This window comes from Propithecus coquereli, unplaced genomic scaffold (genome assembly GCF_000956105.1).
Source record: "Propithecus coquereli isolate 6110/MARCELLA unplaced genomic scaffold, Pcoq_1.0 Scaffold288, whole genome shotgun sequence".
Classification (NCBI taxonomy): Eukaryota; Metazoa; Chordata; class Mammalia; order Primates; family Indriidae; genus Propithecus; species Propithecus coquereli.
The window spans coordinates 407,731-413,681 of record NW_012148485.1 but is presented as its reverse complement, the minus strand read 5'-3'; the positions used below and the strand labels follow the sequence as shown (position 1 = coordinate 413,681).

Below are 5,951 nucleotides of genomic sequence, written 5' to 3'. Positions count from 1 at the left end.
GCCAATCTGGGTCACTCCACAGAGGATCAGCGGGCGACAGCCGCCGTGTCCACTTTTAGAAAGGCCCCGCGTGCCTGGGGACCGTCCCCCGGCCCCGCGGTGACCAGCGAACAGCAACTGCGTGGTTTCGCTATTTCTAGCCTTCAGGCTCCAAGAAATATCACCTTACCTGAGAAACAGGACAGTAAATGGGAAACGCAAATCAGATACTGGCATCGGATACTTTGGTTTCCAACATCTTTTAAAAAGCTGTTAGTTTATAATTCAGTATAAAGGTCCACATATAGTGGGAAGAAAGCAGAGCCAAAGTATCCAGGATGGATCTTTTTATTTTGTGTTTTTAATCAACACTTCAAAAACCAATCTGGTTCATTCGATCACATTTTTACACCTAGTAGAACCAATTGGGCACTTGATATTCAATGATGCCTCTAAAAATGACACTTTCCTGTTCTTATAAGAATAGGAATAAAACAATCTATGAATGCCTCTTTTTTTAACCACTCCCAGATTACAATTTTATGCTCACCTCCAAGAAGTAGCCACTACTCTTTTTTATTTTAATTCTTCCCTTCCTTTCCTCACCACCCACCCACGTGTTCTCATATATTATCACATTTTAATTAAATGTCAGTAACAATTGGTGGGGGCCTCTGGAGCATCCACTTTGCCCGTTTTTCTACCAAAAGTACCCAGATCTTCCTTTAGGGAATTCACTGCTTCTCTGTTGGGTCGCAGCCAACATTTTTGATAGGGACGGACCAGGGATCCGCTCCAGCTGATCGACTCATCTGTTCCCCGGCGGCATGAATGAGGGGTGTCCTCTTTCTCTGCCCAGAGGGCACAAAGAGAACAGAAGGACTGGAGCTCACCGTCAGCCCTCGGTGGAAAACCTGGACCTTCTCAGGTGGGGCAGGGCAGTGTGGCGGCTCCATGGGAGGGCAGAGCACAAAGCCACGCCAAGCACAGTGGACGGGTCCCTGCGGACGTCACCAGGCTGCTGAGTCAGCCTTGCCTCAAGCAGGCATCTATCTGAGGACTGCCAATGAGCCAGTAAACTATCTATTTTTCTAGCGACAGTTTGGGTTGGATTTCTGTTGCTCACAATCATAAGAATGCTAACCAAAACACACACAAAAGGCCGGGTGCGGTGGCTCACGCCTGTAATCCCAGCACTCTGGGAGGCCGAGGTGGGAGGATCGCTCAAGGTCAGGAGTTCAAGACCAGCACTGAGCAAAAGTGAGAATCCTATCTCTACCAAAAACAAAAATTAGCCAGGCATGGGTCTGCGTGTGTCTCCCGTACCACTGAGTCACTACGACATGCCCAATAAACATACGACAAATGCATGAGTAACGTCCCAGACTGAGGCGATTGTCAAGCCTTGGTGTAGAGAGAATCCAAGTGACGACAATAACGGAAGCGGGGAAGTCAGGGACCCTCAGACCAGCCGCTGACTCTCAAGTCTCTCTCCTCATTTCCAACTCACCTTCCAAGAGCTTCTCATGAGTAACTCTTGTAGGTTTCCCTGGGGAGAAAAGTGCCGCTTTAAGTACTACCAAGGCACAAAAATCCCAAAGAAAACTGTGTCCTTAAAAAAAAAAAAAAAAGCACTATTCCACTACCTCCTCCAAAAACTCTAGAAAAATCTTCTCTTGGAAATGTGCTCCAAAGTCTCCTGAGAGCAGATAGGAAACGTGAAATTCTTAAAAAAAAAAGGAAAAAAACTCTCCATATGACCCAAGCTCCCAGATCCAGCACCGGGAATCTTCAAGGCATTGTTTTATGCATCTGTGTGTATGAGCGTGTGAGTGAGATATTCTCTGCAAAAAATATTAATATCCAAGTATTTTTACTATAAACAACATACACATCACTGCAAATGCAGGAACAATGTCCCAAACTAAGACAGCAAAAAACCTTGTATTCTGCAAAATGACACTAAAAAAACCAGGGCTTATGGAAAATACAGAGTTGGCGCAGAAGGCTCAAACCCCACTCAACTTTGTACCCAGAGCACTAACACTAACAAAACAGTAAGAACACTAAAAATTACCAATACAACCATGGATAAAAATGTGTTTTCTGTTTCCTATTACAGGATAAATGTGGGATTTTACAAAAAAGGAGGGTGATAAGGGTGCATGACGAAAGGGCAGGGAAAGACTCAGGCTGCTGCTTTACGGAGATAAGAGGAAAATGCAGACAGATCTGGGAAAATCAGACCTTTCAATCGGAGGCACAAAGCCAACAGCCTAGAGCAAGAACAGGGCGCTCACCTCCCCGGTTTGTTGGGTTCATCTGGGCTACCCTATCTTGCTTTCGACCACTGCTGCTTGGTTGCCCAAAATATTAAAGTGCTAATAAAAATCTCACATGAACCACTGAAACTAGCAACTTCTCAAGCAGCCTTCCCGTTTCCCAGGTGCAGATGGAATAATCCGCTTTACAGAAACAGATTTTAGCAGAACCGGTTGTGTGCTCAGATCTCCAGGGCCCCTGCCAGGTGAGTAGTCTGAGAGCAGAGCTCAGCTGGGGGTGCCAGATGGTAGGCGAAGAGAAGAACCACTGCGGGGAAATCTGGGGACCCAGAAGTCCCAGGGGGTCGGGGTCCTGACCGGCCTGCCCGCCAAGCTTAACACGAGAGACACTTCCTGTGGCGGGCACAGTGGGGAACCGGGAACCGGGACAGTAGCAGCAGGTATCTGTGCCCCACGGGGACTACCCAGGACACTGCAGGTGAGCAACCTGACGGTGCCTGGCAGGGACACACACCAGACCCACATTTCCTCCCCACCCTTGTTAATGACGCTTTCACTCTGGAGCTCGTGGTATCCAGGACTATCGAATCCAGAGCGGGAGTCGGGCCCAGTCCAGGGAAGGAGGCTGGGGAAGGGGATGAGAAGAAACAGGGAGTGAAAACAGTTCCACCCACTGTGGAGCACCCTGCACCCGTTACAGCCTTTCCTCCTGGCCCTAACCGCCCTCCGGACAGTTTCAAAGTACACTGAAGGGCTCCGGCTGCAGAGACTGTGCTCGGAGCCAAGCAGGTACCGCGCACATAGAAGATGTTCGGCGAACAGCATCCTGAACAGCTAAGGGAACGAGGAGGGACGGAGGACAGGACGGGCCACCCGTGTGGTTGGGTATTTACTTGGGACCACGATCTTTTTAGAAGTTTTGCTTTTACTTCACATATGAACTCTGAAAAGTTACCTTTTCCAATGATTAGATACATACTGAGCAGTTCTTGAGAATAAGGCAGCACTGTGGCCGTCACCGGTCCAAGCTCTGGAATCAGACTGCCTGGGTTCAAATCCCGGCTCTGCCACTTCTTAGCTGTGTGACTTCAGGCTAATTGGTTAACATTTCTGTGTTCCTGTTTTTTCATCTGTATAATGGCCATCAAATGGTACCTACTTGAGTAGCAGGGTATATGCCAGGCACTGTGCTAGGTGTCCTACATACATACATACACACACACACACACACACACACACACACACACACACGCACACATATACACACACATCATCTCATTAACTCAAACAAGTGCCTAGACTAGCACTGACACATGATAAAACGTTCCAGAAGTGTGTCAGCTGTTGTTATTTTTCTAATTTGGCACTGAACTGGCCACTTTATCAGTTTCCATTATTGCATTCTCTCAGCTCTTGCAACATGATGAATCAGCCTTCTGGTTGTCACAGCCCCTCCTATTTATGACATCGTGCGAGGTCCCTTAGGAAACAGGCGCAACCGCATCTGTCGGCTGATGACAACATTCAGCTCCAAGGCAACTTTTCTTGTTTTCTGTAGGAGAGGCAGAAAGGATGCTCTTGCTCAGTGTTACCGTGGGGTCGTGACAATTAACGGTCACGGCGTGGTTACTTATCGATGCAAGGTACTTTTGGGGGGTCTTTTCCCCTTTAAAAATACCTATCACACAGGTGATCGCTATAACAAAATTCTTCAGTGCTTTTTCTTTCTAGAGACCCTATAGTTGGAAGTATTCTAGTCTTTCTCTTATACCACGAAGTAGGAATTAGCTGGAATTCTGCAACAGGTGAAAGAGAGGTTGGCTGTGAGGCAGGAAAGAAAGAGAAGGCCAGAGTCCCAGGGCCAAATGCCAGGGGCATGCTCGCTTAAAGAAAAGAGATGCTTGCTCTGCAGCCCTGCAGCCCGGAGCTCCAAGTTCAGCGAGCCCTACCCCGGCCCTGAGGGGAAAGTTGGCTCCCGAAATAATTCCTTCAGCTGATATCACCTACCTAAGGGCCAGCAGGGGAATCGCTTTCCAAGTGTCCAATCACTGCCTGTCTCCAGGCAACTACTGGGTAAACTGCTTTTTTTAATCACTCTTTAAAAAAAAAAAAAAAACACTTTGCTTCCTGTCAGGGCAGCGACAGAGTCTATTTTAGGGGTTCAGGGGTGGGGAACGTGCAGCCTTCCAGGTCCGTAAGTGTGGCCTTTTGACTCAATCCAAATTTTACAGAACAAATCCTTTTATTTTCATTAATACATTTTTGTCTTTTATATTTTTATTTTTAAATGAGCATATTTAAAATACCAAAGAATAAAATAAGTTTCAATGAAATAATCCTCCCAGATTGACCAGCACCATTAGAATTTTAGTAAACCATAAGGGCTAAATTTTTTTTTTTTTTTTTGAGACAAGGGTCTCACTCTGTAGCCCCGGTAGAGCGCAGTGGCATCATCATAGATCACCGCAACCTCAAACTCCTGGGCTCAGACTCCAGAGTGATCCTCCTGCCTCAGCCTCCTGAGTAGCTGGGACTACAGGCACACACCACCACACCTGGCTAATTTTTCTATATTTGGTAGAGATGGGGTCTTGCTCAGGCTGGTCTCCAACTCCTGAGCTCAAGCAATCCTCCCACCTCGGCCTCCCGGAGTGCTAGGATTACAGGTGTGAGCCGCCGCGCCAGCCATAAGGGCTAAATTGATGGCTGCTACGCTCATGATTTAGTTCTAACTTCCCTTGCCTGACGGGCACCACTACCACACGGGGCTGACTGCTGAGAGTTTATGCGGGTCAAGCACACCAGTCTGTTATCAGTTTTTGACAACGGTGTACCACTGTGTTTCTGTATGAAGTGGAATTTGTGAACAGTTGCACCACTAGACAGTATTTTTTAATTCTGTCTGCTTAACGGCCCATCATGTCAAAGAAGACCGAGAGAATGCTGTCGGAAGACAATAGATTTTTAAATAAGGATTGGTAATTGTAGTATTATCTTGTTTCTGGTAAAGATAAGATGATTTGCTTGCTCTGTGATACTGCAATACCAACATCAAAGAAATTCAATGCTCATCAGCATTGCAACACTCATAAGGACCACAGATATTTTAAATTAGAGGGAGAGGTGTGAAAGGTTGAATTGCAGAAAGTAAAAGATGAAAAGCAAAGCAAAGACAATTCTTTCAACAATCAATAAGACCCGGAAATAATGCCACTGAGGCAACTTACAAAGTAGCTTATATACTTGGAGGCAGAGGGAATGAAAGCCATTCAGCGATGTAGAAATTGGGAACGATTGCATTGTTGAAGTTACAGGATGCTTAGACCTGGATAATGTCTCAAAGTACAAACAACTGCCCCTCTCAAGGAGAACCATAACTGATCAGCAGCATGAATTAGCCTTCAATGTAACAGAACAATTTCATGCAATTCTTCAAAAGGAAAACATACATTATTCAATTGCTTTCAATGAATCAACTGGTAACTACTGACTCAGTGCAGGTTTATACTTCATTCGGGTCATAACAGATTTTCTTTGCTACGAAGAGTTACTAGCTTTTGGCACTCTTCTTACAGACAGAACACAGCGAATAGTATCTTCAACAACTTTCAAGATAAATGTAGTGAAGTTGGACTGAATTTGGTAAATTTAGTGAGTGTATGTACAGACGGTGCACCTTCCGTGACAGGA

General features: G+C 46.0%; 1 protein-coding gene across 1 annotated transcript in view; it reads right to left on the bottom strand.

Moving 5' to 3' along the window:
* LIMCH1 (LIM and calponin homology domains 1) overlaps nucleotides 1–3,270 on the bottom strand; it is a 388,718-nt gene extending 385,448 nt beyond the window's left edge. The window contains exon 1 of the mRNA XM_012648487.1: nucleotides 3,241–3,270. The gene's annotated coding sequence lies outside the window, so the exon portion shown is untranslated. The remainder of the gene's footprint in view (nucleotides 1–3,240) is intronic.
* Between the last annotated feature and the right edge of the window lie 2,681 nt (nucleotides 3,271–5,951).